The sequence below is a fragment of the Peromyscus californicus genome, unplaced genomic scaffold (assembly GCF_007827085.1).
Source record: "Peromyscus californicus insignis strain IS unplaced genomic scaffold, ASM782708v3 Scaffold_18__1_contigs__length_77618521, whole genome shotgun sequence".
In the NCBI taxonomy this organism is placed as follows: Eukaryota; Metazoa; Chordata; class Mammalia; order Rodentia; family Cricetidae; genus Peromyscus; species Peromyscus californicus.
Genome location: NW_026294480.1, coordinates 40,829,198 through 40,840,474, shown reverse-complemented (window position 1 = coordinate 40,840,474; position 11,277 = coordinate 40,829,198).

Sequence of the window (11,277 nt, the reverse complement as noted above, 5' to 3'; positions counted from 1 at the left end):
AGAAAGAAGTGGAGAGGTATCGTGAAAGGAGTGAATTAAGAAAATCTTCCAGATGTGCGTCAAGCCTCTGGCTTGAGCGATAAACTGTTTTATGGGTGGAACAGTCCATAACAGCCTACCTTATTGTGAGGGTTTAGAACTGGAGAGAAGGAAGGGGAGAGGAGAGGGGAGGGAGAGGGAAGGGAAGAGAAGGGGATAGATCTCCCGGGTTTAAACAGAAATCTCAACAGTTACAACAAGAACTGAATCAGAATGTCCTTATTCTTCTCGACGTCCGTGTCAGTGAGGACAAAAGATATGGGGCCTGCCACCCCCACTCACTATGAGGACGAGGGAGTAATAGAAACTTTCCCAGACAGATGCTAAGGCTCTGAACCTTATCTTCCACTTCACTTTTTCTCAGAATTAACCTCTTTGCTAACCACAGCGTGTGTCAGGAAACAAGGCCGTGAGAGCCAGAAAATGAGAAACTAACTCAGGAGATAAGGCAGAAGTTTCTAGAATGATGGTGAATGGGGAGATCAAAATACCAGTTGCTGTGGAACAGGCTTAATAAATATTTTCAGAAAGAAGTAGGGACGAGAAGTCCTCTTAAGGATGTTCCAGAAGATGATTGTGCTCTAAGAACAAATACCTGTTTGAAAGCACTGGAGAAAAGCTGCATTCCTAGATTAGATGAATAGAAAAACTTGGCTGCTGTGGACTGCATCGGAAACAACAATTGAACATAAGTGGACATCGAGATAATATTGAGATGGTCACAGTTCTGTAAATACAGAATAATGATAAGATAAAATATTAACTAACAATGTGATTAGAGCAAACTATTCATAACAGGTATTCCCAGGGTATGGAAATACTGAGTGCTAAGATTTTTACTTCTTAACAAAAACTTATAGGTGATATTTAGGTCTGAGATAACAATAACTCGCTAGATAAATATGCCATTTAAAAATAAAGAGGCAAGCCAGGTGGTGGTGGCGCACGCCTTTAATCCCAGCACTCAGGAGGCAGAGACAGGAGGATCTCTGTGAGTTGGAGGCCAGCCTGGGCTACAGAGTGAGTCAGGCGCTATCTCCAGTCTCATCTCACTTGACCCTCACAACAACTCAGTGGGACGTGAAGATATATTTCTCATCCCAACATATTAATACTTAACATAATATAGTCTTTAATAAGAGGTGTGTTCCAAAAATACTATGCATTTTCTTAAGAAAGGGCTTTCCCTCATAATATTTAGTGTTGCCTAAATTTCTGTACTTAGATTGGCACGTAGCAAACTTATATGCTTGAATTCTAATGGAAAATTTGTGTCTTGTTTGTCTCTCTATACCTATTGATTCGTCTCTTGTTTTTCAAACCAATATCTTTCCATCAGTCCATCTATAGTCCCTGAGCTCTAAAAGTGGCAGTGCCGATCATCAGATATCCTCTCTGTTGTGAAGTCATGTCTTATGTATGAGGCTTTCTTCTTCCGTCCTGACAGTGGTTTCCTGCAAGCTTCCTTCTTGAATGAAGTAAGGCGTGGATGTGGTATTGTATCACCACAGGATATTAGGGGTGGAAGGCAGTGGGGATGCCTCCCTGAACAGCGAGGAGGAAGAACCATTTTATTTAGTCCAACAGGGAACTGAATTATGAACTGGTCTAGAGTCTAAAGGTTTTATAGGTAGGTCACAAGCGAATGTCTTGAATTTTTTTTCTGAAGCATAAATGAGTTCAGACGTGTTTCAAAGCTCAGGTAAGTTTTACATTACTTTAGGATGTCTGGGAGTCCCTATGATGGAGGAGGATGCTTTTCAGCTATGGTGGAGGGAGATAATCGATCACGGTCAGTCTTTTCATCCATAGAGAAGCTTGAGGAAGACCACATGGAGGATGAAAAGTGAGCCTCTAGGGGTATGCCTCACCTGCAGTCAGAGTACAGCTTCTCAGGGACTGGAGAGGAAAGAAAAAACCAAACTTTTTCACACTTGTCAAAGTTCTTAGTTCTTTACAGCAGTTACATTTGTAGGTGTGTGTGTGTGTGTGTACCTATGTGTGTGTGTATGTTTGTCTGTGTATGTGCGTGTGTTTGTCTACCTGTGTGTGTATTTCTGTGTGTTTGTTTGTGTTTGTATATGTGTGTGTATTTGTGTGTCTACCTGTGTGGATATGTGTATATTTCTGTGTGTGTGTGTGTGTGTGTGTGTGTGTGTGTGTGTGTGTGTGTGACATTATGTTTGTTTAGAGAAAAACTTCTGTCTTTCAAGCCCTGGCTCTTCTTTTCTTCCCTGTTTTTAGATTATTTTATTTTATATGTACGAGTGTTTGCTTGCCTCTATGTTTGTGCACTACACGCATGATTGATGCCCCAGGAGGCTGGAAAAGGGCATGAGATGCCCTGAAACTAGAGGTACAGAAAGGTTCGAACCACTCTGTAGATGCTGGGAACTGAACCTGGTCCTTCAAGAGCGAGTTTTTGCTTTGAACTGCTGAGCCATCTCTCCAGCCCCAGCGCGGTTCTTCTTCGTGTTCATTTCATCTGAGTTGGTTTACTTTTTAAAATCTCGTAATTTGATAAAAGCAAATGGACCATTGTGATTTATATGTGGCCTGCAACTTAATGCCGTCTGGCTCTGGTCTGGAGAAAAGGATGTGTGCAAAGAGAGAGGTCTCACAAGAGAATTCCGGGGCCACTGGTTGACCCTCTGCACTGCGATTAAGCATGAGATTAAAATCAGACGCTTGGTGTCCTTATCAGAAACGTAGAGCTCAGTCACATACCATACACGTGGACTGGAGATAAAGGATTTTTTTTTCCTTTCTCTTTTAAGTGTTGCGAAAGGGAAATGCGTAGCCCGAGACCTTGCAGCTTGTGCCTTTGGAGTTCAGCGTAGCATCTGGGGGAAATTTTCTTCTCATCTCACCCCCTAGATGGCAGCAACATTCTTTGGCACCTAACCGGTCCTCTCTGTTGCTAGGCCAACCTGTCACAAAGGCAGCAGCTGCAAGCCCTGTCTCCTTAGTCTTTGCTCTCAAATGTACATAGCACCTTTAACGTACCATTTATGTGATCACCGGTGCAGCGTCTCTATTATTTATGAATGATTTTGTCCTTCCAGAATGACTTTATCCAGGACCATTTGTGTTTATAGACCAGGGCTTCTCAGCACTGCCATTGGTGACATTTGGGGCTGGATATTTCTTTGTGATAGGTGATCTGTGCATTTTAGGATTCCTGATCTAAACTTTCTAGATGTAGTACTTTCTTTCTGTTGTGACAATTAAAAACATCTTCTGACATTGCTAAGTGTCTTGAGAAGGGAGCAAAACCAGTCTTGGTTGAGAATCAATGTATTAGGTTGCCCAGCCCATCTCCTAAGGTGGTTCCTGTGATACTAATCATTTAATTTTTGTAGATGTCAGTAAATTAAAGCACATCTGCCTATACTTCAAATACGTTCCACTCCTCAGTTTGCTTGGGGGATTTGTTGCTGTTGTTTGTTTGTTTTTTGAGACAGGGTCTCACATGTAACTCTGTCTGTTCTGGATCTTGCTATGTAGATCAGCCTTGTCTCATATTCACAGAGATGCACCTGCCTCTGCCTCTAGAGCACTAGAATTAAAGGCATGTACCACCATGCCTGGCACATGCATATATATACATCTGTATATATATGTATGTATGTGTGTGTGTGTGTGTGTGTGTGTGTGTGTGTGTGTGTGTGTGTGCATTACCTATGTGCAGTACCCTAGGAGACCAGAAGGTGTCAGATGCTTTTGGAACTAGAGTTGTAGACAGTTGCTCATTGCCATGTAGGTGCTAGGAATTGAGCCTAGGTCCTCAGCAAGAGCAACAAAGTACTCTTAACTCCTGAGTCAGCTCCCCAGCCCCTTTTGGGATATTTTTGATGAAGGAAAAGAAAAAAAGAGAGAGGAAAACCCAACCAATCAACCAACCAACCAACCAACCAAAACAAAAACTTTGACTTTGAAAAGACAAAGATGTGACAAATATCATCCTGAAATACGGTAGATATTTTGAAGTATAGTTTTTTTTAATCAATAATAAGCACAGATATATGGTTCATTTACTTTTGGTTCCTTTTGATTTTAATAGACAAGGGAAAAAAGCTATACTTGAAAAAAATATCCAGTAGATAGAAAAAATACTGAATTCTAGCAGAATTTTAGGGGTCACTCTATTCCATGTCTTAGTCTTTAAACTGGGGTTCCCTGGTTGGCATATGAACCGAGTAAAGGCGGCATCTGCAGGTTCTCAGCCTGTGCCCTCTCTGGCTGAGCAAGGGGAGAATGGGCTTAATGATAAAGCTAGAGATTAGTTCTTTGCAAAACAAAGGACAAAAGGAGTCTCCTCCCCTGCCCCCCTTCCATTGTAGGTACCTTGAAGAAGGGACCCCCCAGCTGAAGGGACTGCTAAATAGATAGCTGAATCTGAGAGCATGAGAGTGTCACTAGAAGTCCACTTAACATCAGCTTTTCATCTGTCCCAGACGCTCTTAGTGCATTCTAGGAAAGTAGCTTGGAGCAGGAGAAGTATGTGCAACCAGATCCCAAATCTGGTGCGGCACGAGCGGCCTAGGTGTGTTCCATGTCTGCTCCCATTTAAAAACACCTCTGGTTTTAGAGAAAACACATATTTGTCTAAACAAGCAACCAAATCAGGCTTTGACATGCATTCAGGATGCCGGGCTAAGTGTGTTTATGGTGAAAAGATGAAGGTTAGAACCTAGACTCTAAATGAGATAGCTCCGGTCTTTTTTCTCTGAACCTAAACAATAGTAACAGAGTCACATGAGGGCACACAGGTTATGAAATGCCTTAATATTGAGTGGGTCTGGAGGAGGCATGGCATTGGGAGAGCAGAGAAGAAGCCAGTTCAGAGGGATGGAGTTGGTGTGTCCTTTGAAGACAGCCAGATGCTGCTCGAGTTTCTAATACTCTTAGATCAAGTTGTCAACGGCATCCGAGCCACGGAAGAATGGGATTCTTTTCTACAGCCCGTTTCTTCTCCCACGATTCCCGTGACATCAAAGGTTGACAATGGAACCATAGTTCACCGGCTCCAGAGAGATCCTTTGGAGAGCTAGACCCTAGGAGAGGCATATGACAGGAGCCCTCCCGGCAGCCACTGGGATAAGTGGCCTCTGTCTTTACACTGCCGGTGCAGGTCACAAAGCCCTGCGTGTGCTCTGGGAAGCCAGCGATGTGAGGGCAAGTGAAGGTCAACAGAGAACTGGGGACAGTGCCAGGGATGGAACTTGACTCCCCAGTCTGTGTTCCAGAACTCAAGCAGTTTGGCTCAGCCAGGGCCAGCCTGCTTCTGTTCACGGAACTGTCGTTTGGGTTTTGGTCATTTATACAGCACTTGCTAACTGTTCCATAATTCCTGTGCGATTTCATGCAGAATGCGGCAAACAAAGACTGCCGAACAAGAAGGCTGCTATGCCCTGCTTTGGTTTTGTCAGTGAATGAAACTGGACCTACAGAGTACAAGCTTTCTGTTGCCCATTGATTAATATATTTTTTCTGTATGGTATAAATAATTTTAGGAAGAAAATGTGTGCTTGCAAGATAAGTGCAGGATGCCCTGTCCAGTGTATAACATTTATCCATCTATTTTAGCAGGGATATAGCTTAGAGTCTGTGAATTCATCATTCAGTCAACAACTCTTTGAACAGATACAAATCAACTATTAGAGCTACTGCTATTCCATGTTGGCTCCGCATAAAGAGAGAAAAGGGGGTCCCCTTGGCAGAAAGAACTCCGTGTCTGGGGATATGACTTCTGCCTCCAACACACAACTGGGTTCCTTTCTGTAGTGTGTCAAGCTTGTCTGTGTGGGACTCCGCCTTGAGGGGAAAGAGCTGGTCATGCATTATGTCTTTAAGTTAGAAGCTTAGAAAACGTAGGTCTGGAGCCCACTTTAAAGGAGAGAGCTCCTTCTACGAACAAAGAAAATGCAAAGGTGTGGCTATTTATTCAGAGGGAAAGCCACCAAAACGTGCTGGGTTCTTGTTCCCAAAGTTCCTCCATGCAGCTGGGCCAATCAAGCCTGCTGTGGGCTACTGCAAGCCTTGTGACTATGTAGAGAAGGTAAAGAAAGAACTAGGAATTCAATGGTGGCTGGATTTACAAACCTTCACAAGTTCTTCTAGCAGGCAGGCCTGACTGCCGCCTGCTTTACACATGTGCCCCCTAGGCTTCTGCTGAGGAACCAGGCTTTCCAGTGTTTCCAGGTTGAGACCTGGAGCCTTCTGAGTCTGATTACAGCCCTGATTCCATTTTTCCTTGAGCTGGCCTGGCTCATCCCCAGACAATCTCAGATTGCGATTATGTTTTGGAGCCAGAAGGCCAAGAGGGCTATCTGGAGCTTTATGTGGTTTCTTTATCCTGTAATTCTAACAAACACAATCCATCAGCCTGTCTTATACAGGAAAGAGCATCCTTTGTAGGCAGTACTCAACTTATGAATGGCTTGTGTTCCAAAATTTGTTTGTGGTCAGTTGTTAGGAATATAGAGGCAGATCCCCATAATAACAAACTTATGGAGGGAAGGGCCAGTCACGGCAGGCTGATTGGATTTTCCTTTCCACCCCTGGCCCCTCTCTCTGTGCTGGAGACATAAACTTGGGCCTTCAACATTCTAGCTGTGTCAATTTCTCTTCTCTTGCTGTGATAAAATACCAGGACCAAAACAGCCTAAGAGAGAAGAGGTTTGTTTTGGCTTAGAGTTTGAGAAGTTTAGAATTCGGCATGGGGGAGACAGGGAGACATGGTAGTAGGCAGGGAAGGAGGTTTACACAGTAAGTGAGGGCAGGATGTCAAACCTCAAAGCCTATTCCCAATGACACCCTGCAATGCTCCATCTCCCAAAGGTCCCATAACATTCTTAAAGGGCACTACTGGCTGGGGACCAAATGTTCAAACTTAAGAGTCTATGGGGGTCCAGGCGGTGGTGGCACATGCCTTTAATCCCAGCACTCGGGAGGCAGAGGCTGAAGGATCTTTGTGAGTTCGAGGCCAGCCTGGTCTAGAGAGCGAGATCCAGGAAAGGCGCAAAGCTACACAGAGAAACCCTGTCTCGAAAAACGAAAAAAAAAAAAAAGTCTATGGGGGACATTTTACATCCGGTGACACCAAGCAAGCACACCACCACTGAGCTACATCCCAAGGGTGTTGTGAGTCTTTCTTGTCGAACTTTCTTTGGCACTGCCAGCTCCCCAATAAGGACACAGAGACTTATTATTCATTATGAAAGCCTGGTCTTTAGCTTCGGCTTGTTCCCAACTAGCTCTTATAACTTACATTAACCTGTTTCTATTAATCTGCAGTCTGCCACGTGGCTTTTTAACCTCTCTTCCATGCTATATGTCCGACTCTCTCTGTGTCTTGCTGGTGTCTCTCATGAGCCTAGATTCTTCCCGAGTCCCTTTCTTTCCCCAGAAGTCCCACCCAACCTCTCCTGCCTAGCTATTGGCCATTCAGTTTTTTATTAAACCAATCAGGTGCCTTAGACAGGCAAGGTCAAACAGTGTTACATCTTTACAGTTTGCTCCAATATCCCGCAACACAAGGACTTGTTTTTTTTTTTTTTTTTCTGAGACAAGGTCTTCCAGGGTTGTTCAGGAAGACCTCAACTCTTCATTCCCCTTTCTCTCTCTGTCCCCTGAGTGCTGAAGTCACAGGCATGTGCCACCACCCCCGGCTTCTTTAGCTTTATTTATTCTTATTTCATGTGCGTTGGTGTTTTGTCTGCATGTATGTCTGTGTGAGAGTGTCGGATCCCCTGAGACTGGAGTTACAGGCAATTATGAGCTGCCATGTGGGTGCTGGGATTTGAACCCAGGTCCTCTGGAAGAGCAGACAGTGCTCTTAACTGCTGAGGTGTCTCTCTAGCCCCTTTATCTGATTCTTTATTTTTATTTTATTTTATTTTTTTTTTTGATTTTTCGAGACAGGGTTTCTCTGTGTAGCTTTGCGCCTTTTCTGGAACTCACTTGGTAGTCCAGGCTGGCCTCGAACTCACAGAGATCCGCCTGGCTCTGCCTCCCGAGTGCTGGGATTAAAGGCGTGCGCCACCACCGCCCGGCTTATCTGATTCTTTAAAAAGCTAAACTTCAGAAAAAAAAATCAAGCCACCTTCTATTTTTAGACTGAACTATATGGAACTAGAGAAATTGACACTTTTGAACCCACAGTGTGTTCAGTTTATCTTTCGGCCTTCCTTCCCTACCCTCCAGACCCTCCAGTCTCTTCTCTTTCAGTTAGCTAAAACATAGGCAAAGAGGATAGACTTTCCAGAGAAGCAGACATGCAGACAAGGAGGGATTGGCAGGTGTGGACTTGCATAGCTCCAGGGCTGCAACGGGAGTCCAGGTGTCAGCAGAGGCTAGACCAACAGGCGTCCTTCCAAAAGTCTTCAAGATAACTGGGAAAAACTCTATCCTGCTCTTTGTTGGAACTTGTCTCTGGGGTCAGGACAGAGATGGCTGGGGTGCTGTCAGGAGCAGGGCAGACTTCAATGTGGGCTGTAGACCACTGGGGTCATAAGCATGGACCTGAGACAGTGGGGAGTGTGTGGGCGGGGCCAGTGAAAGTGACTGCATTGACAAGTGACAGGTGTGTCCCATAAGGAGTCAAAGGATAGGAACGTTGCTTTGTGTGCAGTGTCTTGCAATAGAAACAGAGGTGCAATGTGCCCTTTCCCTTCCCAAGGAAAGTCAGGTCGCCTGTTCTCAGTGCTCAGGGTAAATGCCTGGCACATAGTAGGCACATGGAAGAGTTGCCAAGGAACCAAATAGTGCTGGTTATTTTTTAACCTGTTTGGTATGGAAAGATCAAAGATGATTTATCTGGAGGGAAATGTAGCAGATCTCAGCAAAAGCAAAAACAATCAAACAAACAAAAAATCACCCCTTAGGGTTGCCTTGGACACTGACTGCTCTAGGGGAAAGGTGTATGTTCACTTAGAAGATAATGGTTCCCTTTATGATTTTAATGTTCATTGTATATTTGATGTAGGAAGGCACCATTTCCATCACCATGTGGCCTTCCTCCAACAATGCATCTTCCTATCCTGATAGTACATGAATTGAAAGACTTTCGCATTTAACATTCCTCCACGAACATAAGCTGAGAGCTGGGCTGCTCCAAATGAATTCCAGGTCAACAAGAAGCTCCTCTGCCTCGTACTCAGTCTGAGGATAACTACACATTTACAGTCAGAACAGACACGAGTGTTGGAACCAGGGTGCAAGGAACAAAGAACATTCGATTGCTTGTGCTGCCAAGATTATGGAAACCGTTTGCTCCTCCTCGGTCAAGTGTAGGTAAATAAAACCAATGAAGGACACTCTTGGAGCCTTCACACAATCCTGGCCACATGTTTCAAAAGGAGTGAATGTAACAGCGAACGGATGAGCCCAGAGCCCGGGGAGCTTGAAAACCAGTCTGGTGGCTCTGCTATTGCAAATGGTTTCCATTATGTTTCTTCCTGCAGCAGCACATCTCAATGCCATCTGTTGCCTGCTTTCAGGAGTGAGGTCAGCTCTGACTCACTTTATGCAATTATGTAAATGCAGCTTCTGTAACGCGCAGGCAAGTCCTGTTGCTGTCAGTCATCTGGAAAAGCCATCTACTGCCGAGGCCCCTGCCTCCACTAGTAACACCGTTCTTTCTGTAGTCTAATGTGTTTTAGAAGGAAAGACTTACAAGCATCTCTCTAAAATCATTTTTAATATTCCCCCTTTAAAGTTTTATGTATTTTAATAATAGTCTGGCACAATCTTTAAGTTTCTGTTGTTGATTTGTTTTAAGTTAAGTTCTGTGAGCATGGCTCATTGTCTATTTCTAGACAAAGCCAATATGACTTGACTTCTGTTTCTGTATACTGGCCATGGCAAAATGTAGACGTACAGTCTTCCTACAGGGCTTTCTACATTAATGTTCACTGGCCTTGCCCACACACTCCCTACTGTCTCAGGTCCATGCATGTGACTCTGATGGTCTGTACCCCATACCTTTAGTGAACAGGACACAATCCTGTCCACACTGTGACAGTGGTAGAGCCTTCTCTATCTCCAGACAAGGAGTGATGTCATGCTTGTTTCCCCATCTTTTTTCTTCTATGACCATGCCACTTACACAGCATTAGACACAAACTGATCCACAACACATGGCAGGAAGTGAGATCATGTTGTGCTGTCACCCTGTATAGGGTTGGGTCCTGGGCTGAGATGGGCAAGGGCTGGGAGGAGACAGAGATGAGAACAAACGTTCTCCCTAGAGTATTCTCCCTAGAGACTGCACTCTCAGGAGGAGCATCGTGCCAGTTCTCTTTCTACTGTGAGTGGATAGGATGTGTTTGGGAGAATTGAAGAGTTAGGATAAAAGGTATCAATATAGCAATAACTAACAGTGAAGTGGTAGGTGGTATGGGAGGGTTACAAGTAAATAGATAAGGACTATATATCCTGTGAACTTCAGCGAGGTTCATAGGCAAATACCAAAGATAAATGCGGAGTCAGGAGAACACCAGGGCATCACAGAAGACTCAGTTGCGCAGTTCACACACTTCCCAGTGCCTGCTGCATTCTAGGCTCTTTGGTAAACACTGGAACACACCAGCAAACAATGGGCAGGGACCCCCAAAGGTCACTTATAGAGGAAGGGGCCCAGAATAACACAAGTCAGTGGAGAAACAAACACACTTATGAATAAATGTAAACGGACAAATATCAGCACATGTAGCAGCAATTAAAACAACACCATGTGAGATAAAAGCAGCGAGTTCTGCAGTTAAGGTGATCTTGGAGACCAGACAATGAGACTGGATAGCTCCTGCAGACACCCTCTCTGGGGAAGTTCCATGTGAAAAAGACCTGCGTTATCTTAAGGGATGGCATCTCAGGGTAAGAAGGAAGCAGTATAAAGTCCTGAGGCGGGGCAGGCTTGGAGAAGTACCTGGGAAACGTGAGAAGGATGGGTGAGAGTAGGGTATAGGAGGATGAATAGAATGACTTTTGGAGTTTTGCATGAAATAATGATGCGGAAGGGGATTTGGTTTATTGGGAATGATCTTTTACATGGGCTGAGTTTGAAATGCCTGCTGGACTTTAGCAGGTGATGCCAAGAAGACAATTAGATGTATAAACCAGGAGCTTAGGGGGAGGGGCACTGGAGTCACACATCTTGGGACTTCACAGGACATAAGCCAGTAGATAGAGGACTTCCCTATTTAGAAGTCAGAAGCAACAGGAGGAGCTGGCAAA